At 41.5% G+C, this 25,692-nt stretch overlaps 1 long non-coding RNA gene across 1 annotated transcript in view; it reads right to left on the bottom strand.

The window, feature by feature from the left end:
• The window catches only part of LOC146776258 (uncharacterized), an 858,823-nt gene that overhangs the window by 376,686 nt on the left and 456,445 nt on the right, over positions 1-25,692 (bottom strand). The window contains exon 5 of the long non-coding RNA XR_014972116.1: positions 4,390-4,419. This is a non-coding gene — a long non-coding RNA (uncharacterized LOC146776258). The remainder of the gene's footprint in view (positions 1-4,389; positions 4,420-25,692) is intronic.

The following is a 25,692-nucleotide window of genomic DNA, read 5'->3' as shown; positions in this document are numbered from 1 at the left end:
CTATTCTTAACATTCTAGCTGCCATCTGCTCTGGCTCTAAAAAAAATAGAAACACTCTGCCCCCTGTCCTCCATTATTTCCATATAATCATTAAAAATTATACCCGTGATCCCTGTTTTTCCCTTTTTAACCATCCCCCTCTGACCCCCCCTCTGGCCCGTACCGAGGTCACCCTCCCTTCCCCCTCCCCCTCCCCACTTCGGCAACCCCTTGTGAGCAAAAGGACATGGTCCTTAGTGATGCGAGTGTGCGAGAACCACCTCGACAGAGGATCTGCCAGGCTGTTACCCTCTCCTTACATTTATCTGCAGTCTATTTTTACTAAAGCAACATATTTCTAAACATATTATCTGACCTTCAATATGAACGTCCCACAGAGCGACACCTTATCCATTACTCCTTAAATACTATTAATTACATAGTCAACCTCGAGTATCACTTTTTTAGACAGTCCAGCTTTTCTGCCTCGGTGAAAAAAAAAAATATCCAATACAAAACGACAGGAAAAGAAACGGACCACAGATATTCAAGCAGCATCGGGAAGCCATAGATATCCTATTGGTGCGAACTGGTGCTACCACTCCTCCCTCCATTATTTAATTCACCTCTAATAAACAATACACCCAATACACCCAATAGTGAAGTAATATTATAACTAACTACCTTTTTTTTTTTTTTATTTTCTTCCCTCCACACTTCCACACAGTTTACTTCCCACCATGTTTTTTTTTCTCTTTTTTTTTCTTTCCCTTCCTCCCCTTCTCTTTCCTTCCACCTTCAGGGTGGACCACCTTTAGTGTCGATAGACTTCAAATATGCTTGCGCTTGAGATTCCGAGGTAAAATATTTAGCCTGACTCTTATAAATCACCTTGAGTTTAGCAGGATTCAGGAGGAACACCTGCGCGCCCTTAGCTTGAAATGGCTGAAATAATTGTCGAAATTGCCATCTTAAGGTCACAGTTGCTGAACAATAATCCGGCCTAACAAAAAAGTCACATCCGGAACCCTTGCGTCGTTTATCAGGGCGAGCCAGATCGTATAATGCTTCCCTCAAAACAAAATTATTTACGCAAATTAGTATCGCTCGTGGAAAAGCTTTCGGGCCTGCCGAGGCATTTGATTCCCCGTGAGTCTTGCGCAATACAAATGGATATCTATGCGCCCTGGTGATCTCCTTCTCCCACTGCCATTCGGCTAACTCTGGGAATGCTTCTGTGAAAGTCTCGATTATGAACTTTCGGACATCTTTCCCTTCTTTCATCTCTGGAATTCCAAGGACACGCAGATTATTGCGCCGTGCGCGGTTTTCTAGATCCGTCATCTTCCACTCGATATCCTCTCGAGTGGTCTGTAAAGTCTCTAGCACGGTTTGCTGCTTAGTAAGTATATCTTCAGTACTCGATATTCGTTCCTCTGTGTCTGTCACCCGCTTGGTAAGTTCGTTAACAGACTTAACCATCCGCCGCATAGTATTCTGTAGTTTCCGAACTGCACCCTGAGTTCGATTGCTTTCAGCCCTAGTCTCAGCCCGATGGGCCATAATGCTCTTATATATTAAATCCAAAGTTACTCCATTAACGCCTTGATCAGGATCCTGCAGTTGGGACTCCTCTCCCCCCGTGTCCCAGCTGGGTTGTGAAAGAGGAGTCTTTTCCTGTAAGGCCCCTTCAGTTTCAGGATTTCGCCGGACCGTGTCTTGTTGATCCTCCAGTCCCCTCGTCAGTGTGGGTGAATGTGTCATATCACCGTATTCCTCCATCAGGTCTTCATCATCTGTGAGTGCCACCTCATCACTCCACTCACTTTGGAGGCTGTTACCATCTTCCTCCGATACCGCGGATAAATCTGGCATTGAATAAAATTTGCCATCGGACAATGCAGAATCTGTGTCTACCTGGTCCACTGTGGCTGTAGACTGCCCATTCATGCTACCTTCTCCTTCTCCTTTCCTAATACTGCGCTCAGGAGGGGCCGAGCCGTTGAAATCAACCCCATCACCACATGTCGCTCCTACAATGGATCTTGAGCTTATAGCAGCACCTTTTTTTTTCATAAAAATTGCATGTAGCATAGGAGCTTTTGCAGCATCCAAATTCCCAGGCATTGCAGAAGTAATATGCATGTTGTTACTAACAGTCTGCACACCATTATCGCTATTGTCGCTGATCAAGCCGGCCCCAACTCCAGTCGATGCTGTGATCTTCATATCAGTTAATTTGGAGGAGAGAGCCGCGCTCCCAGATGCATTTACATTGCTACTAGTACTGTTGCTGATAGTAACATTATTGCTGGCGCTGGTTGTATTATTTATATTGGCGCTGCCTGCATTGTTAGCACTGGTGTTATTCACATTCACAGCAGCAGTTTTTCGTGTGCCTCTACCTTTCGGCGCCATACCTGCTTTCTTGGCGTTTTTTGAAGGTTATTCGCTTTTACTGTAAAAAAAAAAAAAAAAAATCCTTCTCACGTTTTTCTGGAGCACCAGGCACTTCTCAGCCTCTCATCCTCTCAACCTCTCAGCCCCGACTTAAAGTTTGCTGAAGGGAATCTCGCTGCAACTTGTAACACTATGGCTAAAGAAAAGATCTCCACAGTCCGGTGAAACAGAGTCGCAGTTGCAACAGTTGCAATGTAATCCTTCCTCAGATCATTCACGCTCGTTTTCCAGCGTCTCAAGAGCAGAGCAGACGTCTCCTCCACTTAGCTCTCGCTGCGGCTCCAGCTGTCTGCAATCCGGTACTAGATTGAGGCTTTGCTCATCTCGACCTCCACCTCCACCTCCAGGGGCCGAATCGGCTGCCTGCCGGCTGCCGCTTCACCCGGATTTACCGGAGCCTCAATCACGGCAGGAAACATAACACAGCGAGAGCCCTCAGAAATGGGCTAGAAAGCAGGCGACACTATTCCCCCATCAGCGGCCAGCCACACCTCCCTCGAACACGGTAATCCTGGCATTTCTCCTCTGCCGAGGTGCAGAGCTGCTCACTCGAACGGCCGTGCGGCCGCCATCTTGCTCGCCTACAATGAGATTTTGGTGCCCCAAACAATAAGTTCAATTAATTTGATGAAGAAGCAGCTATAGGTCTTAGAGTTATTGATGGATACTTGTCAAATTAATTCAGATGACGAATGCTGAGAGAAACTCAATTATGGGTTTTTGACATATGATTGCACAGCAAGTTACCTTGCTGCACTGCCCTACATCAATGGGAAAGGGCAGGAATGCACCATATTTATCAAAAAATGGTGCATTCCTGTCCTATCCCACTGTGCTGGTGCCTTTTTGGCAGCCTATCACCAATGCAGGCACCCTTCCACCCATGGTTCAAGGGTGCCTGTGTGTCAGAAGGATTGTTTTTTTTGTTGCAGGAAGGGGCACATTCCTACACAAAAAGAATCCTGGTAGGTTTTTCCTCTTTCCATGTGTGCTGCAGAATGCAGCACACATGGAAAGAGGAAAGAATTAGGAGAAATAAAGTTATTTCTTCCATTTGTGCCTCCCCTGGGGAGGCGTAAGGTTTTGGCACATCCCCAGATTTACATGGTTTTGTAAATCTTGGGAAGGGTCAAAATCCATTGGTATTGCATGGGAACACCAACCACAACGCCCATAGAGTGCCTCCCTAGCACAGAGTAGGGTAATGCGATGATTTGCAATGCCTTGCCTTACTCCATATCTATGAGGGCATTCAAATCAAATCCAAATTGACCTCATCAATATGACTTTGTAGTTTGCACCACGTGAGTGTCACAAAAAGTGACGCTCCGGTGGTGCAAGGCGCTCATAAACATGCCCCTTAGTCTGGAGTGAGCGTTGATGGCTGCCAGAGCCCTAAGTGCACTGAAAGACAAGATGCTGACATGGAGGTCAGAGGTATACAGAGTGAATCAATCACGAGTATAAAAAGTAAGCCAAAGCAAAAGACACGAAGTGATGGCTACATGTAAAAGGTAGTTATGTTTTAGATGTGTATTTTCATTTCCACACAAAGGTAAATGTCCCACCATTGGACAGATATGTAAAGGCTGTCGGAAAGAGAACCATTTTGTGATGGTTTGCAAATCGGAGGAAAAAGTATGTGCATCATGGAGCAAAGGCACAATATTCGGCGCACACCCATAAGGTCAAGCAGCGACATAAATTGAGGCAAATTAACACTGAACAAAGTTGATTGTCATCCAAATCATCGTCAAACAGTTTGTCCGCCTCAATATCAAGTAAAAGTGAGGGAGATGGTCTTGCCATGTAGATGTTTACCTCAGAGAAACGTGCACATGTCGGACTGGCTGAATGTGAGGAAAAATGTCAGTCAAAGAAAAGTCAACTTACCAAAGCCATACAAACATTGTCCAAAGATTACATTGGAAATACATAGTTGCTAAATACCTTTCATTATCGACAGTGCTGCATCGATACCTGAAGAGAAATACAATAAATTATCTCCATTGCCACAACTTACCCCATCAAAAATCAAATTGTACACATGGGCTGCACCGACACCCATAAAAAGTCAAGGTTCATTTGTAGTGACAATGAGACACAAGAAAACCAAGATGTAAGCACACCTCCATGTGCTTTAAGGTGCAGAGTCAAGTGCCTATTTGCTTAGTTTCAGCACAACTGCTGATATTGGACTGATTTCTGTGAATTACAACATGAATGCTCACCATGAAAGTCGATTCCCTTCATTGTGTAACGGTTTAGAAAAGCTTAAGTCTATGAAAGTAAAGTAACATATTAAATGAAGACGTCCGTCCTGTTGCTCAGAGACATTGACAAATTGCTTTTCATTTACAAGAAGCTTTTGAAAAAGAACTTGAATTGTTACTTAAGTATGACATTATTGGGCATTCAACTGGTCCAACACCATGGTTTTCTCCCATAGTGGTGGTGTCCAAAAAGGACAGTGAAGGTGCTGTATGCATATGTGTTGAGATATGTCAATCAAAGAAGGCAATTGAACCAGAAGGACATTCAGGTCCACACATAACTCACATGATAATGTAATTAGATGGTGCAAAGGTCTTCCCTCACCTTCATTTAAATACAGGTTATCATCAGTTGGTACTCGAAGAAGTATGCAGATACATTGCAATTTTTTCTACACATGTTGGACTGTTTCGATACAAGACACAGTTTTGGTGTGTCATTGACTGCAGAACTATTCCAAGATGCCATTTGACGTGTCATACAGCCTGTTGTGAATGCATTCATTTACAGCAATGACATACTGATTTTCTGAGCTACACAGGTGGGGCATATTAAAGCTCTCACACAAGTATGTAATCTACTTGCTGATGCAGGTTTGACTTTAAAATGCAGACAAGGGTGTGCTCCACAAGACAAAGTTAAAGTTCTTTTGTCATAACTTTTTAGATGGGGTAAGACACCTGATCCTGCAAAAGTACAAGCCCTGTCAAATGCAGATCCCCCCACAAGATATTTCTGTGATAGGTTCATTTCTTGGAATGGCTAGTTACTGTTCACGATAAATACAAGACTTTGCTGCTGTAAGTGCTCCATTACGAGAATTAAAGAGGAAAAATGTATCATTCAAGTGGTCACAAGAATGTGAGGGAAGTTTCAAGAAAATCAAACAAGCCATTGAAACTGCTACTGAAATAGCCTACTTCAATCTAGAGCTTCATGCAAAGATTTTTGTTGATGCTAGCCCAGTTGGGTTAGGCGCTATCCTTGCACAACACAGCGAACACCCAAATGCTCAAAGGCATATTGTGGCATATGCCAGTAGAAGTTTCTCCAAGACAGAATGTGCATACTCCTAACCTGAGAAGGTTTAGCTGTGGTATGGGCTTGTGAACAGTTCCATGTATTCCTGTGCAGAAAGCCATTTAAGCTTATAACTGATCATCACGCATAACTGACTATTTTTGGCAATCCAAAAGGCAAGATGCCTCCTTGCATCGAACGGTGGGGATTATGATTACAAGAGTACAATTTTACCACTGTACAACATCCAGTGAAGGATCAAAATCCTGCTGACTACTTTTCCAGAGTGCCTACAGAAGGTCAGGGTACTCCATCCAAGAAGGCGGAAACCTACATTAATTTTATTGTAAAATCAAATATGCCAGCTGCTATATTGTTAGCCCAGATCATCATTGCCAAAAGTCATGATAGTGACATGCTGAATTTGATTTCATATTTCTCCATACTAATTCACCACTAATCTCGTTTTTTGGGTTCCAGAGTTCGGAGCTACTCATCGAACAGCGGTTCAACACTTCATCAGGGGTAGCCTCCTTCCCTTTTCTATCCCTTTACTTTCCTTTTCAATCCAACTAACAAACATCCATGTCTACCACTCAAATTAATTTGCTATTTCCCTATACAAATTCACCACTAATCCTGGTTTTTGGGTTCCAGAGAAGGGTGCAACTCGCACAAAAGTGCTTCAACACCTCAACAGGGGCAGAAAGTGCTACGTAAATGCAAAACCTTCCCTCTTCTGTCCCTCCACTATTCTTTTTCAATCCAAATAACAAACTCACTAGTCCACCACTTAAATTAATTTCATACATTCCTATGCTAATTCACCACTAATTCTTTGTGGGTTCCAGAGCAGCGTGATTCTCACCAGAAAGCACTCTGATGCCTCATCAGGGATAGTCAGAGCTATATAAATGCAATTACAATTACAATACAAAACTGGGGCAAGGGCTATGAGCTCAGAAATAGGGGCCATGCCCAATTCCAGGAATAAAGGAAGAAGTGGTGTGCCAGGGCTCAGGTGTAAAAGCGGTTTCAGAAAAGAGTTTTCCATGTTTTGGAGTGGTTTGCTGTTACTACATGCGCATAATTCTGAGATGTAAATTGCTTCTGCCATTAAACACTCAATGAATGGCAGCTGATCTTGGGCTTGAGCCACAAAACGGAGCTGGCAGACAACTGTAAGGTGCTTGTCAATTTGGTATCGGCAGGACAGCTTGTCTTCAGAGATCCCCAGGTAGTCATATATCTTGACAATTTTGAATCCTTGGCCAGCAATTCTAGGCAATTTTATCAAAGGTGGAGATAATCTCATTGGCATTTTTTTGTCTTTTGCATGTTGATAAGGAGATCTTTACGTCCTTTAATCCACACAGGTCCATGGTGTTGATTAAGGATTAGCTTAGCTGTTCAAACTATTTGTTGCACTGCTTGAAAGCATTTTGCACTGGTGCTATAAATTCAGTTTAGCCCTCACTCCCTTTTCCCTACTTTACTCTCCAAGGTTATCTTGGTTCATGGTCAAGATTTACTCTAGGAGGTGGTATTGGTTGGGTTTGGGTTCAATACACACAAAGGCAAATGTCTTGTTGATCCTTTAAAGAAAGATGGCTTTATTTACAATTAGATAAAGAAAAGGCTGTTAAAATGATGAAGACAAAAAATTTAAACGTCCAAGAAAATGGGGAGACCTGTATATAAGTTCTGCAGTGTTTTGGCACTTCGAGGTAAGCGATCACTAACTTAGATATTCATTCAAAAGTCTTTGCCAAGGATTGTAAAGAACACGCTATCTCTGGATCTACTCTGATCAGCAAAGGCCTCCTAACTGTTAGAAGAAGGGGGTGGGGTAGTCAATGAATGAAAGACCAGACAGGTAGGGGCTATAACAAATTGTCTACCCTATCTCTGGCTATGAAAATTTTCCATAACAACACAATAAGGCCCTGGCAAGATAGCTCAACAGGTTTGGGTGTTGTGTTAAAATTCATCTCTGCCAAAGTGTTAGACCCGGTGATAATACCAGTTTCAAAAGTCTGTCAGAGTTGAAACAATGAAAAAAACAGTATATTTAGGGATGGACTTCCGCTCAGCCTCCGTAAGCCATTGTTTGGAAGTGTTGTTTTCACATTTTCAATTAGCCTTCAGAACACCCTTTCAGTTTGTGAAGTATAGATTACATGACTGATCACATTTTGCCTCTTTAAATGGTCTGAATCGGGGCAAGAGGAGGTGAGTACTGAAGGGGTTAAAAACGCTCACATATTGTCACAGCTTGTCTCTATTTGGTGAGGAGTTATTCCAATACAGGTGGTTAGACTAAACAAACGTCTAGGGCCCCAAACTTAGCAGCCAGCCTACTTGCTCAGCCATTGCACCCGAGCACCACACACAGCATCTGCAGTGGCCTCAGCACACGGACGGTGAAGTAAAAAATATCTGTGGAACTCTGAAGTGCTGAGCACTACTGTGGCTGTATTCCCATTACCATCCTTTGTCAATTCACAAAAGATGGGAACTCATGAAGTAAGTCATAGAATCAGGAATTCTGGTATAGGTACTAGGTTAGCGGATGCAGGATGTACAGGGCAGGAGACTCCTAGGCAATCCTTCATGCTATAAGCTGAGGATTATCTACAAATGTCAACTAACCATGCATCTGTATGTTGGAGAAAGACATACTAGCTGCCCTGGGGCACCTGATAGTGGAACTGCTGGTTCTCCTATGGTAGAGAGCATTTATTTGGGTTATACATGTTTATATGAATGTGGTTCTGTTTTGGGAAGGAAAGCGGAGTGTCCTTTGAGAACCTGCTTTCTGGTGCCATTTTGAGAGATGGAAAAATAACAATTGATGAATGGAATGCTGAACAATGACAAACGCTCAGATGTGAGCTTAGATCCATCATTCTTTTGCACACCACACCTTTCCAGCTTGGAAACCCGCCATAAGCAAATCAGTCTTGACCCTGATCCACACGGGAACAGTCCAGCACGAACTGCCAGCCCGGTCCCTCCCTTGACCGTAAACAAGTATTCTAGGACCTGTTTTGGGGTTTCACCCCTCCTCAGCCAGGTTAGCTTGAATCCAGTGGCATGGCGAGCACGGGACCCATGTCTGGACATACTCGTCCACTTTGGGGTGACAAATGGGAATAGATGAGGGGTGGCTGATGAGATGCGATACCCTGAAACCAGTTCTAGGATGCTTGTTTTCGGTAAATAGCGGACCTGGCCTGGCAGTTTGGGCAGGATTGTTCCCATGTGAAGCAGAATCAAGACTGATTTGCATATGGCGAGGTCCAAATTGGAATGGCGTGGTGATTAGCAAAAGTATGGATCTAGGCCCAGATATCTGACTGGGGGTGAGTTTTTGACATTGTTCAGCAGTCGTCCTCCAGCAATTGTTCTTTTTGCATTTATCACCCCAAGTGGGATGGGTATGCCCTGACCTAGAATCAAACTATCCTGGCTGATGAGGGAGGAGTGATACCCCAAACTAGTCTGAGGATTCTGGTCTCCGGCCCAGGGAAGAACTGGCCTGGCAGATCAGCCTGTACTGTTCCCATATGAAGCAGGGTCAAGACTGATTTGCATATGGCTAGGACCAAACTGGAATTGCATGATGAGCAATAAAACAATGGATTTGGGCCCAGATATTTGACTGGAGGTGAGTGTTTGGCATTGTTTAGCATTCCGCCCACCTATTCATTTTTTTGCACTGTGACAGATGGTGCTTGGAAGGAAAAGGGATTTCTGTTAAGTACTCATCTATCTTCCATCAGAACAAAATAAGACATCAAATTTGCAAAGTAGAACTCCATGGTTCATTTGGGTGTCTCTGGAGATGGGGCTTCCAGGTGTCAGAATTCCACAGATTAAACTGTCACATGTGGATTTTTTTACACAGACTGGAGTGGACATTTGCTCTTATGGACATTACTAGGTTGCTTCTCATTGGCACCAACTGTATATGCACACAATGAGACAAGAGCCTACAGGAAAGACACCAATGAGAGTGAGGGGACCTGAGGATGCAGAAAGACAGCACCCAGAGAGGGGAGAGCATGGCCAGCACTGGTGCTCTGAGAGGTAAGAGATTTGAGAGGGGAAAAAGATAACCTGAAGTGTTAAGAGCTGGGATAGGTGAGGGATAGAGAGAGGTGGGACATCATTAGAATAGACAGAGGTGAGAGCTGGGAGTAAAGGAAAGACAACTCTGACAATGGGGGAAGTATTTGCTAGGAGATAGAAGCAACACAATTAGCACACGGATAGGTGGGTGAGTGGAGGTGGAGAGGTGCAGGGCAGGAGAGTAGAGGAGGAGAATATGTAGTAAAACAGTGGAGGTGGAAATGAAGTCCAGGGGAAAAGGATGGACTCCATGACAATTTCAGGGTATTAATTGGAAAGGGAGTATTGAGGAATATTTGCAAAACTGTATGTGAGGGCTCTATCGGTGAAATAGCAAGCACTTGTAGGTGATTTAGACCCGGCAGAACATGGCAGTTTTATGTTGCACTGATTACAAGAATTAGGCTTGATCATAAGCACTACGAAAGAGAGTTACAGTCCCTTGCTGTCATTATCAGGACCCTTTTGCCCTCTCCAAAAACAAATAGTGATTGGGCACATAGGGGAAGAAACAAACATCCCACAACCATCACACTAGACAACAGGCTTGGCTTCGTTCTTTTTAATAAAAGTGTATTGATTTCGATTTGGACACATATGGGTGGGTGGATTGGTGAATGGGGGAAAGTGAGAACGAGGCAATGGGTGGATGAATGAATGGATTAGTGAACATAAGTACCAATGGTTAGATGTATGAATGGGTGAGCATGCAGGTGGATAGATAAAAGAGTGACAAACTGATGACGGCATGGAATATATGAGTGAGTGAATGAACGGCCAAGACAAATATGTTGGAGTTGCGGAGATCCCATTGGTGATGGGATGCTACCCTCTCCTGCTGTGCACAATCTCACCTATTATTCCATACGTTTTCTCAGCCACTCATCAATTCATCCATCTACATGCCTTCAGGGATTCCTTTATTACCCCAGGGTCTCATTCTCATAATCATTCATGCATGCAACGACAAACAAACCTACGATTAAATGAGGATTCACTTACAAATATAGAAAATCCAGACCTAGCAGCTTTCCCCAGTACTTGATTTGCTAAATGAAAATGGTTATGTAGGAATTTGCAAATTATCATTTAAACAGTTTTTGTAAGTTTAAAAAATAGGGGTTGGCTGGTGAAAATTATTCAAGGTCCTAATTTGTACCACATTTTCGCAACTCGTATTTTAAAGTAAGGTTTTCAAGCCCTATTTGAAGACCTATTTCTCAGATGATGGCCCTGAGCATGACTCCATTACCAGACGGGATTAAGGTACATAGGGACAGATCTTACAAAGATTAACGTTTTGATTGCTCGTGTACGTACAATACAGTTTTCCTAATTAACTTCCTTAATGAAATGATTATGCAATATCGTAATGCAAATCTTGTCAATGTTACCTTTTATTTACTGGCAAGATAAATATTGTTAAATTACACAATTCGATGCATCATGTGACACAGTATGCATCTGTTCAAAAATGTTTGCCTTTTGTTAGGTCATATAGTGCTAACATAGCATCATGAAGCAGCAGGTGCGCTTTACAGGTGGCATTTTTATTGTATCAGGAGCATTGTCAAAATAGAGTGCTCTAAACAGCACAGTACTGTGAGAGGGATTTGGATGAAATTATGGAAATACAACCATCAGCAGGTCTGAACTAAAATCTTCTTTCTTTTTCTAGGATGTATCTGTCTGTCCAATCACTTCCCATAAAGGATTATACCATCTAGTGCTTTTCAGTTCTTTTTTTAGCTTTGGCTTGATACAGCTTTAGCATTCTGTCAGTGTCCACATTATCTGAACAAAGATTTATAGCTGTGCAGAGAGAGAGGGGTTTCTGCTCCACCACTTTTTTGATGTTCTTTTTTTATGGATATTGGATTGGACAGCACTTGTGTTAGCCCTCCTATAAGTAATTCCGTGAGCGGATAAACCAACCACAATAGGTGTTGGACTCTCTTTTCAAGAGCATGCTTTAAATTATTTTTTTGGCCTCTGATATTTTGTTTTCTTTTTTCCAGTTTTACCTGAAAGTCTATGAGCAGAGAAGGATCTCTTTATTATAAAAAAACAATATGCCAATTTTAGATTTGAGGATAGATTCTTCATGGAATGTGTCAAAGCAATTTCAGATTGCCATGCCAACTGAGGATGGGAGTTATTGTCTATGCAGGTTGGAGAACAATATAGTTGCTTACATTGAAGCTATATATTTTTTAATATGGTAATGCTTCACACCATTCATAGGAAGGATGCTTCTAGATCCTTAAAATTGCAGTTCTACATACTTTCAGCTAAACATCTAATCATACCAATCAAGAGCCGAGGGTACAGGTAGTTCTCTGCTTCTGGGTCCCAGCTCTAGAACTTCTTCTGTTAAACATAAACTGTGCCCTAATCTTATTCTTTTTTTTGCAAAATTAAAACCCATAGTTTTTGGCTCACTCAGTGGTTGGAAGTTGGGATCTTGCATTCCAGTGATGTGTAAAATAGGATGTTCTAGAAAGGTTGTAATGTGACAATGATATAGCTACCTACATAGTATGAAAACATGGTTAATATCATTGTCAAGAGAACATGAGACTCTAAAATGAGTCATAAATAACCCTCTTGAGAGAGCCTAGAAGCAATTATGGTATGCTGTCCACACTTCACAAACAAAATAAATATAAACAAACAAATATAAACATGAGTTATAGTAGTTTTCACTTTACACGCTCTTAATGTTCACAATTGCTGGTCGGTGGACATTTATGTTTAGGGAAGGAGCACATGTATAAAAGTTTGTTCCTAATTATTAGCAAATTACCTTAAGGTCAAGAATAATAAATGTAATATTGAATCAATTTTTGATGCAACTCAAACACCAAAATATAAAGACTCTGAAATTTTAGATGAATTTGTTCAGTACTATGAATCTTTCTAAATGCCTGATAACATGACTTCTGATTCACAGATTTCTCAATATCTTTCAATGATTCATAGACTTGTAGATATGTGCATAGACCTTTCATTATTGGAAACTGATGTATCACAAACTGAATTATACACTGCATTGAACACACTCAAAACAGGCAAGGCCCCTGGCCCTGATGGATTTACTGTTGAATTTTATTCATATTTTGCTAAGTTAGTCCTCCCCAACTTGCAAGATCTCATAACCTCTTTCTCACTCTCCTGTACTTTTTCTGGTTAATTTTTGGATGCTTTCATTTGCCTTATCCCTAAGTAAGGTAAAGATCCTCACTTTTGCAAAAATTACAGGCTTAGTTCGCTTGTCAACATGGACTAGAACATATTCTCCAAAGCTTTATGCTTGAGTCTTGACTCATATCTTCCCAACTTGCTTGGCAAAGAGCAATCTGGATTTGTCAAAGGACGCTATACCTCCAAGAGCACTCATTTTTTTTTATATTCTTTCCAAATCTTCTCTTAAATCTGAATCTATTGCGGCAATTGTTTTAGATGCAGAGAAAGCATTTGATCGGGTTTATTGGGCCTTTCTTTTTCATATTCTCTGTTGGTTTGGCTTTGGTCTAAAATTATCTCCCTCATCTCTCTCGTACACGGCCCTGAGAGCAGCTATCTGTGCTAATGGTCATACCTGTTCTTATTTCCCTTTAGGCAGAGGCGTTCGTCAAGGCTGTCCTCTTTCCCTTTTTCTTTTAAATTTAGCACAAAAGCCTTTTGGTGTTTTATTTCTGGAAATAGATTTGGGTTCAGGTTAACATAATTTTTCACAGTACAGTTCCCTTTTCTCTCACTAACGTTTTTCTAGGTAGTCTGTCTGCAGCTTGGCACTCACTCACTTAACACGGGTATTTTGGATTTATTGCTGGCAGCTGCTTTTCAACAGATCACCAGGAATTGGATAGACTTTTCTAAATTATCTTTTCAGGCATGGTGGTATGTGGTTTGTTATATCATAGATATAACACATGTTACATTTATCCCTTGTCTTTAGCCCTGGAACGTCAGAGCTTGAGGTCACCTGTTAAACAGTTCTTAGATGATAGTGCACAACGTTCTTTTGCATGCACACTCGCCCAACAAGAAGTCCCTCAACACCCCTGACTTTCATTTTATTTTCATTTAATATAATTAAGTATGATGCTTGTTAATATAGCCATATATTTATATTTATATGTAATACACTTGTTCTTCTTCTGCTTGAACAACCAATGTTTTCTTATTTCAGACCGTTCATAGTTTTTCTTTTTACAGGCAAATTGTTTAGTTATGTGTTATTCTTTGCATAATTATTTGTACTATATTGTTACATATTCTGATGCTTTATTATGTTTTCAGTAAACTCACTTTTAAACTAAAAAAAAAGTTTGCTCTTACTCCATGAGTGAATGTCTCCTGACCACAGTGTAAGTTTTATAAAATGTCTTTGTACAAAACTGCAGAAAATCTACAGTTAGTGTGCTATCATTTTGTATGCTAAAGAAAGGCATAACCATTGTGGTGCAGCCAGTGCAATGCACTGGAGCCCAGAGGGGCAGGGGATCCATTCTGCTTTGGAATAACAGAAGTTATTTGGATAAGCTGACCACTCCTAATTATTATATTTTTTGTTGTTTGTATCTGCCTGGGGCCTGGCTTGGTATTTACCTTATTTGAGTGAAGCTTACACTGTGGGAATTCAGAGGCTGTATTCAGTGGCATTGAAGGGAGGGAGGGCTGCATTTTGCCATGGACAGAATTTGATTGTTATTGGATGACCGGAACTTCAAAGATGGAGAAAGTCCAGCTAGAATGAGACGAAAAGGCAAACCAAAGTATTTGGGCGAGAGACAAGAACGGACCTTATACGGTGAGAGAGCCTAAAATAACTGATTGAAAGGATGAAAGAGTGAGAGAACAGAGTGATGGGGTGAGAGGAAAGGAGGAAACAGAGATAGGGTAGATGAAAAACAGAGGAGAGCAATGAGATATGGGGTGAACGATAGGGACCACTGTGATATTGTGAGAGATAACTAACTAGAGGGTGGAAAGATTGGTGAAGAGACAACGTGTAGACACTCAAGGAGGGAAAGAAAGAGAGGACTGGTAGGGTCAGAGAGATTAAAAAAACTGAGGAAAAAATAAGAAAGTAGGAGACCAAAGATGAATGGGTGAGTGAGAAGGATGGAACTAAGAGGATAGAGATAACTCAACTGAGCATGAGGCAAAAGGTATGGGCAGAGTGAAGGGAAAAGAGAGTAAGGGTACAGAAAAACGAGATGAGAAAAGAGAAAGTGATGGAAGGAGGATAAAGGAGACAGCCAATTTATATTAAATGAGAAGATAGAGTAAGAGAAAAATGTGATAAGAGCAGCAAATGAAATGTGTACAGAAGCAGGTGAAGCCAGAGATGGTTGGGTGAAAAAGGGGTTATAGTATGCACACAGTGCAAAGGTGCAAATAGTAGAGGTGGTTGAGCCACTGAAGGCTCAAGCCAGATGCAGTGGTGTAACAAAACGTGTTGCCCCCCTGAAATGTGCATGGAGGAGGAGCCCTCATGCTCCAGACCCAGTCAGGAACTCTCAGGCCCACCCATGCACAGTGCCAGAGAGGGCCCCCTGAAGCTCAGGGGTCCCCCACACTATGGGGGTCATTGTTACACCACTGGCCAGATGGCCGACTCTAGCTCGACCCAAGGTAATTGGGACTCTCAAGCTACAGTTTTTGCCTCACCTGCATTCCAATTGTGCACTATCATATTATTTTCCGAACCCTGTTTTAGCTGTATAGAGGAGGGGCTGGTCTGTAAAAATCCTTCTGCAATGGCCACACCTTTTCTGCTACACACTTGAGGCTTGATTTGATATTGCACTAGAGGGATACAGGGGAGGCTGAAAGAAAGGGCTATGACACCTGCGTAGGCAAAGCATGGAACACAGGAAAAGGCTCGAGAAATGAGAGGGAAAGGCAGAGGATAGGCAAGAGGAAGTGGGGCACAGGCCCCTTAAACAAAATTAAAAAGTAATGGGCGAAAGAGAAAGAGATAAAGAAAGAGATAGCAGAAAAGAAAATAAAGCCGTGAAGAGAGAGAGATAAAGGGAAGCCAAAAAGTGACAGGAGAGAGAGAGAAGAGATGAAAAAGTTGAGGAGAAAGAGAGACATGGATTGAGATAGGGTGTACAAAAAGGAAATAGGGTGAAAGAAAGATGAGGAAAATAGCAAGACGAAACAAAAATGAGAGAGAATGAGAAGCTCTGCTTTTGCTTTGGATCTTAGTAGCAAGCCAATCTAGGGTGAAAAACAAATTTACAGTGAAAACTGAAAATGATGAGAGGGTTTGCAGAAGCCGTAAAAGGAAGGAGAGGAATAAAGAACAATGTAATGGTAGGCAAAAGAGAAAATACGTCAAAAGGATTGCAGAACAGAGACGAATGGAAAAATGAGCTAGAGTCCAAAGCAGGATGTGTTGAGAGTGGATAAAGAGAAGCATTAAAGGTACAGTGCATTGAGCCTCAAGCTAGAAGACTATGATATTTAAGAACTACATGAGAAAGATCTGTGGGCCAAGGCGATGCTACATTTTATTGGGCGTAAGCAAGTAATAAATCATTATTATATTTACTACAAATCCCAAAATGTCTCATAATGGGCTATTTTGGGAAATGAGTATATAATGAAAAGGGAAACAGGACTTACCCAACCGTGAACAGGCCCTTGTGGTGAAACGCGTTGGTGGTATAATATACATCTCTGAAGTGCGGAAAATCCTTTTGGGAAAATAAATATATTGGGACAGAGAAATGCAGGAATTTGGAATATATATATATATACACTAAATTCCTCCAAGTACATGCAATATCATTTAACCATAGTGAAATATACAAAAACGGTAGAGGACGGTCTACGCGTTTCGCCTCCCAGCCTTCTACTGGACCATAGAGTCCTGGTGCCTAGAATGTCTCATATAAAGTGCTCAGTGCGTTTTCCATCATTTCTTTCTATTAGAAGAAAGAATAGGCTTAAAAACAATCCTGATTAAAAAAGGAGGCTTTGTACATGTATTTACAAACAGTTTCAATTCAGGCTGAGGTAGGAACATATAAGTTCATATATCAATGTGCAATTATTACAGAAGTTCTTAAAAGAAAATTCAAGATTTTTGAAAACTTTGTGAAATATTTCAAACAATTGTCGTATTATTATTATATGAACACATGTCATAAAGCGTGAAGTACCTTGTTGTACCTTGTTTTTTATATGCTAAAAACAGGAACCAAGAGGTCTAATGATTAAAGTGACAAGTGCAACTGTTATGACGTTGATTTGTTCAACAATAGTTTGTGAAGTACATTTTTCTTTAAGAATACCGCACCTGCTCAATTCCTATTTTATAGATTACCCTTGGTAACACAGAATTCAGAATGTGAAGTGCAGATTTGCTATTGTCCATGCTGTAGAGCTAAGAAAACATGAGCCACAAGGTTAAATCTTCCTAGAAAGAGCTGTCTCTTCCCTGGGTGTCAATCTTAGCAAAAGAGAGAGGTGGAAAAAAGGGAAGGGAGAGGAAGAAATATTCTCAATTCTAAAATGACTAATACATATCATGTAGTGATCATTTACATGAGCAGTGACTTGTAAAGAACAATTTGACGTAATGATCACTTTGGTATCTTGGTTCTTTAGATCATGTATTGCTATGTTTTCATGATTAGACAGACAACGCAAAATTTGCAGTTAATTTAAAAAAACAGTAATGACACAATGTTCCATTGGGTGGTGACAACAGTTCAATTTGTTCAATTATTGACAACTTGCTTCTTCTTAACTGCCTTGGTGATAGCACTGTCATTCCATCGGAACTTGTAATATTATTGTGCTGGTATTTCTAGAGAGACTAGTGACCTGTTATGGCGAGTCCAACCAATTTGGCAATAATGTACAATCAGGTCTATAGATTCCTTGACGGAGATAGCAATCATTTGGTGGGTGTCACACTTTTAATACTAGTTATGTTCTCTTGATCAATTCATTTAACTTAATCAATTCAGGGTATCATTGCAGATGGATGTGAAGTTCTGCGTCCAAATTGTGGCCAAATGCTTTTTCAGTGCCAATTGCTAGAATTAATCTAGATTCAGCTTTTCTCAAATCCAAAGTTCTATCTCCACCTCTTTCTTTGGCTTTCACCATTTTAATCCCACAGTATTTCAAATGTTGACAGTCACTCAAATGAAACTTGTGAAAATGTTTAGCCATGGGGTAGGTGAAATCTTTATTCCTGATAGCACGTAAATGTTGTAGGACTCTCAATTTTAATTTATCAATGGTGCTTCCTACATATTGTTTTTTGCAGGAGCATTCTAGTGAGTATACTACAAATGTTGATTTACATGTTATGTGGTCGCGGATGTATTCAGTTTGGCCATTATGTAGTTGGTATGATGAGGCATTTTTCCCATATTCACACGCTTTACATTTGAAGCATTTCCAAAATCCTGGTGAGTCCAGCCAGGATGATGTTGTTGTTTTTGGAGTGTAAAAGATGGCTTTGTCTGAGAATGTCCCCTAAAGATGCAGTTTTCCTGTTTGTGATGTTAGGATATGGGGACACTGTCTTTTGCAGTGTTTCATCCAGCATCAAAACGCTCCAATTTTTTCAAACAATTTGTTTTAGATCTCTATTCTGATCGTTAAAATCCATTATGAGTCGAATGGTGTCATTTTGGTTTTTGCATCTTCCTGCCACTCCTTGTTTTGGTTGTAATAATTCTGTTCTTGCTTTAAGGGAAACTCTTGCTTTTGCTGTTTCAATTACATCTTGTGGGAAGCCTGGATCTGAGAATCGGTCACTCATTCCATTAATCTGGGAGTTGATGTCTGTTGTTTCGGAGCAGTTCCTTTTCGCCCGTAAGATTTATTATATATATGTGTGTATATATGTATATATATATATATAATTTATTTATTTATTTTATATTTTTTTTTCACAAAAAGGTTGCCCCACTGAAGACGCCACACACGAGGAATAAAACACACATTGGTTACGGCAGCAGCAGTATCCGTATCTCACACCGGTTCTCATTAAAATGGCACATCAGGAGATTTATCACATGCAGTACTCCATACACTGTATACTGCCTTTTTTATAAACAACCGCAATGGAGCGCACACCGCTAGCTCCTCCTCTGGGTCACCCCATGGGAAGCTGGTGCATGAAGTTCTTAAGTGGCTCACCCCAGTGGGTGCAAGTAAGTACTTGTTGATAATCTCTAGACCCGATACATGTCCCGGGTTTTCAAATATCGCCCGAGACATGGCTCGGGTTTCAGGATAACTTCCCTCCTCAGTAGAGAAAATAGTTAGGGGTGGAAGAGAGGGCCGCCAAGCAACCGTCAAGGGCCAGTGCCCACACAGGCACGCAGGTGCGTCGTCCAGGAGCTCGTCAGCTCAAAGCTCGAGGGAGCCATTTTTATAAACAACCGCAATAGAGCGCACACCGCTAGCTCCTCCTCCGGGACGCCCCATGGGAAGCTGGTGCATGAAGTTCTTAAGTGGCTCACCTCAGTGGGTGCAAGTAAGTACTTGTTGATAATCTCTAGACCCGATACATGTCCCGGGTTTTAAAATATCGCCCGAGACATGGCTCGGGTTTCGGGATAACTTCCCTCCTCAGTAGAGAAAATAGTTAGGGGTGGAAGAGAGGGCCGCCAAGCAACCGTCAAGGGCCAGTGCCCACACAGGCACGCAGGTGCGTCGTCCAGGAGCTCGTCAGCTCAAAGCTCGAGGGAGCCATTTTTATAAACAACCGCAATGGAGCGCACACCTCTAGCTCCTCCTCCGGGTCGCCCCATGGGAAGCTGGTGCATGAAGTTCTTAAGTGGCTCACCCCAGTGGGTGCAAGTAAGTACTTGTTGATAATCTCTAGACCCTGTATACTGCCTTATTTGCCCTTGTGGTCTTAAGTACATAGGGAGTACCATACATCAGACCAAGATGCGTATCTTGGAACACACGAGGGCCATTAGAAATTGTGATATGTCATACCCGGTGGCGAGACATTTCATGTCTAAGCACAATAGCAATAGGGATCTATTGACTTTCATTGCTTTGGATCATGTACCATTGCAACCCCGTGAGGGTGATAGAATAACAAGTCTCAGAAGACTGGAATCAAGATATATTATAGATCTCTAAACTAGAATACCACAAGGTTTGAACAACAATGAGGAACTTGCTGGAAATTCAGGAGACTTCTCAAGACCTGGCTCTTCGAACAGTAGCAGCCCCCCCCTAGCGCCTCGAGACCCTCACGGGTATGTAGTGCGCTAAATAAATGCTATGATTGATTGATTGATTGTACATTTGGGGAACTGAGAAGGTTGATTGTGGTAATCAATTGGAACAATTATCACTGGTATAATTTCTGCACAGCATTGATTTTTGTTTGCTGACATTGTGATTATGACTAGTTAATCAGATCTGTTTTAAAATTGCTGAAATTGAAGGATGTTGGACATGAATTTCCGATGTGTATGATGTGAACCTAAAATGTTTATTTGTTTATTCTCGATAGTTTCTTCGATATATAACCCCTGGTTAATTAACAAGAGGGGCGATGTAGCCCGATGAGATGAAACATTGCATTATGGGTTAGTCCATATGATTTGAATGTCGAAAGGTATGCCCATTCAGGGCAAGATATTTGTGGTGATCCTTAATTTGTATTCCGAATTTCTGGGAGAGATTGATATATTGATCTATGGGGATCGGAGGATCTACATTATTCTGGAAATTGAATACTTTGCAGTTCGTTGACATTTTTACCCCGACATTCTCATATGTTTGTGAAGAAGAAAGGGATTATAGAGTCAATGATTTGCCCATCTGTGGGAATAATATAATAATCTTATGCAGACTCTAGACAATTCATGTCTAAATATAGTGAGAAGTGGCATGATGATACCAACAGCATTGTACTGCATATATTACCTGTACATGAAAGTTCTGGGTGTCACAAACGTATGATTTATATTTATGAAATGTATATTTATGTATGGGCTTCACATGTTATAAGATGGCGGTCCGTTTTTCCATTTGAAATGCAGTCCTTTGTTGTTAAACATGTCGGGATACAGGAAATGTTTAGCATATAAACAATGGCCATTTCTGGAGGGCCTCACCATCGAGAAAGGCGACTGCCGAAACGCGTCTGGTTGTGTCCCGCAATAATCTTTTGGATTCGCCCCGTGCTATATATATTTATATTCACAGAAAAAACCATAGGTTTCAGGGGTGTTATAGTTAGCTGGCCATTTCACTCGTACAAAACCATAGAAATTCCTCCGTTATAGTTAGTTCTGCTAACTATAACGCGCGCCTGCAATACACTGCTGATGATGTCACATATTGCATCATTCATGACATGGTCAGTGACATCACTGATGACATCTCAAATGACATCACTGATGACATCACTGATGACATCATCCAGTGAATGTGGTTTAGTTTGAAATTTAAATATGTATTATATATATACCAATCTGTATTGAAGATTGAGTGGATATATAACTGTCTGAATGGAGGATTTAGTAGCTGTCTGACTGTCTGTTTAAGTGAGTAATTATAAGTGTCTCACTTAATACATGGATTAGTAACTAAACTATGTGAATGTGCGTAGTACTGTCTCTGTTGATGTATAACATGCTGCATCAGTTGGTCACTAACTACATGAGTGTGTATATTAGTTATTGATTAGTTGGGTGAGTATTTGTATGGGACACTGAGTTTGTGTGTGGTTGGATGGGGTGTGTGTAACTCTATGCATAGATGTGTGAATGGTTGATTGACTAGGTGTATAGGTTTAAGAGTGCATGTGGAAACAGTTGTTTGGGTGACTGAGTGTATTTATTTGTGTGTTGGTGAGTGAATATATGTTTTAGTTGTACATCTTCAACAAAGTAAAAAAATAAAAGGCATTGTATGTGAGAGTTGGTGTATAAAAATAAGTATGTGTTAGAGTCAGTGATTGTGATAGTAAGTATATGAATGAATGTATAATTGTAATGGCAATTTTTTAACATATTAACTATGAGTTACTATGTGTTTGAATAAATGAGGTGTTGGATAATTGTGTAAGTGAGTAAATGTAAGTGTGATTATTTTTTTTCATGAGTGAGTAGGATGACTGTCTATAAATGTGTATAAGTGCATTTAATGGTGTTCTATTAATTAGTGACTGCATGTATAAATGATTCTGTTGTTGAATGGGTAGTTGTGTGTGTAGACTTAGGAATCAGGGAGTGGGTATGTAGTAACTGGTATTGGTGTGTCAAAGGTTTCAAATATGGTACTCTGTATTTTACAGTGAGTGATGAAAGGTTATACTAGTGTATGATGAGGTGTATCAGATTGTCACGTGGATGATGTCATCAGTGATGTCATTTGAGATGTCATCAGTGATATCATCAGTGATGTCACTGACCATTTCATGAATGATGCAATATGTGACATCATCAGTGGTGCATTGCGGGCGCACGAGTTATAGTTAGCAGAACTAACTATAACAGAAGAATTTCTATGGTTTTGTAGGAGTGAAATGGCCAGTTAACTATAACACCCCTGAAACCTATGGTTTTTTCAGTGAATTGCTACGGTTTTTTAAAAGCTAATTTCTAACTATAATGTCTCTGAAACCTATGGTTTTTTCAGTGAATTTTAAAGCTTTTTTAAATGCTAATTTCTAACTATAACGTCTCTGAAACCTATGTTTTTTTTCAGTGAAGATCAAAGGTTTTATAAATGCTAATTTTTAAGTGTGATAGTAGTTATACCTATTTTTTGTACTGATTTTCTACAGTTTAACTATTTATAAATCTTTTATTCATTAAATAACATATTTTTCTGAAAATTGCAGAAAAAGAATAAATAAAAAATCAAACTGAAATATTGATTTTCTTGTTTTCATTTTTTCTTTAATATATTTATATAATTTTCATAAAAAATAAATAAAAAAAATTCGGAGTCGCGCACTCAAAGCGTACACATCATGGTGGGTGCGCGTATTCTAGCCGCCATTTTTCGAAAATTCGTGAAGGATCCGCATACGGTGTGCGACGGCTGCGTGTCTTTCAGTTACATCATATACATTTAATATTACGTGATGTGCGAGATTGGTTTGCGACCAGTCTGCGACTCCTGCTCCCTTGCATTCGCGACACATGCGCATTACGGTATGGGATGCTTGCGCGGTTGCGGGTCCCACGTGACGTCATATACGTGCTGGGGCGTGCTGGGTGCGCGACTCCCGCAAAAAAAATGGATGTTCCAAAATGATATGTCAGCAGAGCCGTTGTAGAGCCAGATAACCAGGTTAGCAGAGCTGCTCTAGAGCCTAAGAAGCAGGTCAGCAGAGCTGCTGTAGAGCCAGAGAAACCAGGTCAGCAGAGCTGCTTTAGAGGGAGAGAACCAGGTCGGCAGAACTGCTTTAGAGCCAGAGAACCAGGTCAGCAGAGCTGCTCTAGAGCCAGAGAACCAGGTCGGCAGAGCTGCTGTAGAGCCATAGAACCAGGTCAGCAGAGCTGCTCTAGAGCCAGAGAAACCAGGTGAGCAGAGCTGCTTTAGAGGAAGAGAACCAGGTCAGCAGACCTGCTTTAGAGCCAGAGAACCAGGCCAGCAGAGCTGCTTTAGAGCCAGAGAACTAGGTCAGCAGAGCTGCTCTAGAGCCAGAGAACCAAGTCAGCAGAGCTGCTTTAGAGCCATAGAACTAGGTCAGCAGAGCTGCTTTAGAGCCAGAGGACCAGGTCAGCAGAGCTGTTGTAGAGCCAGAGAACCAGATCAGCAGAGAACCAGATCAGCAGAGCTGCTCTGGAGCCTAAGAACCAGGTCAGCAGAGCTGCTCTAGAGCCAGAGAACCAGGTCAGCAGAGCTGCTGTAGAGCCAGAGAAACCAGGTCAGTAGAGCTGCTTTAGAGGGAGAGAACCAGGTCAGCAGAGCTGCTCTAGAGCCTGAGAACCGTGTCAGCAGAACTGCTTTAGAGCCAGAGAACCGGGTCAGCAGAGCTGCTTTGGAGCCAGAGAACCAGGTCAGCAGAGCTGTTGTAGAGCCAGCGAACCAGATCAGCAGAGCTGCTCTGTAGCCTAAGAACTAGGTCAGCAGAGCTGCTCTAGCTGACACTGACTGACACTGATTGACTGAAACTGACTGACTGACAGACACTGACTGACTGACACTGACTGACTGACACTGACTGACACTGATTGACTGACACTGACTGACTGACTGACACTGACTGACTAATCTCTACTACTCTCTCTCAACTACTCTCTCTGTACTACTCACTCTCTACTACTCTCTACTACGCACTCTCTACTACTCTCTCTCTACTACTCTCTACTACTCACTCTCTACTACTCACTCTAGAGCCAGAGAACCAAGTCAGCAGAACTGCTTTAGAGCCATAGAACCGGGTCAGCAGAGCTGCTTTAGAGCCAGAGAACCAGGTCAGCAGAGCTGTTGTAGAGCCAGAGAACCAGATCAGCAGAGCTGCTCTGTAGCCTAAGTACTAGGTCAGCAGAGCTGCTCTAGAGCCAGAGAATCAAGCCAGCAGACCTACTGTAGAGCCAGAGAGACCAAGTCAGCAGAGCTGCTTTAGAGGGAGAGAACCAGGTCAGCAGAGCTGCATTGAAGCCAGAGAACCAGGTCAGCAGAGCTGCTCTAGCTGACACTGACTGACTGACACTGACTGATTGACACTGACTGACACTGATTGACTGACACTAACTGACACTGATTGACTGAAACTGACTGACTGACACTGACTGATTGACACTGACTGACACTGATTGACTGACACTGACTGACACTGATTGAAGGACACTGACTGACACTGATTGACTGACATTGACTGACTGACACTGACTGACTGACACTGACTGACACTGACTACTCACTCTCTACTAATCTCTACTACTCTCTCTCTACTACTCACTCTCTACTACTCACTCTATACTACTCACTCTCTACTACTCTCTACCACTTACTCTCTACTACTCTACTACTCACTCTACTACTCTACTACTCACTTTACTACTCTCTACTACTCACTTTACTACTCTCTACTTCTCACTCTACTACTCTCTACTACTCACTCTCTACTATTCACTCTTTACTACTCACTCTCTACTACTCGCTCTCTACTACTCACTCTCTACTACTCTCTACTACTCACTCTACTATTCTCTACTACTCACTCTACTACTCTCTACCACTCACTCTCTACTATTCTACTACTCACTCTCTACTACTCTCTCTCTACTACTCACTCTCTACAACTCACTCTACTACTCTCTACTTCTCACTCTACTACTCTCTACTACTCACTCTCTACTATTCACTCTTTACTACTCACTCTACTACTCGCTCTCTACTACTCACTCTCTACTACTCTCTACTACTCACTCTACTATTCTCTACTACTCACTCTACTACTCTCTACCACTCACTCTCTACTATTCTACTACTCACTCTCTACTACTCTCTCTCTACTACTCACTCTCTACAACTCACTCTCTACAACTCACTCTACTACTCTCTACTACCCACTCTCTACTGCTCACTCTCCACTACTCACTCTCTACTACTCGCTCTCAACTACTCTCTACTAATCTACTCACTCTCTACTACTCTACTACTATTTTCTCTTACTGTCTCTACTTCTCACTCTCTACTACTCACTCTCTACTACTCTCTAATACTCACTCTCTACTACACACTCTACTACTTGCTCTCTACTACTCTCTAGTACTCACTCTACTATTCACTCTCTACTACTCTCTACTACTCACTCTCTACTTCTCTGTACTACTCACTCTCTACTACTCC

The sequence above is a fragment of the Triturus cristatus genome, chromosome 12 (genome assembly GCF_964204655.1).
Source record: "Triturus cristatus chromosome 12, aTriCri1.1, whole genome shotgun sequence".
Classification (NCBI taxonomy): Eukaryota; Metazoa; Chordata; class Amphibia; order Caudata; family Salamandridae; genus Triturus; species Triturus cristatus.
This window is presented reverse-complemented; position numbering and strand designations above follow the sequence as displayed.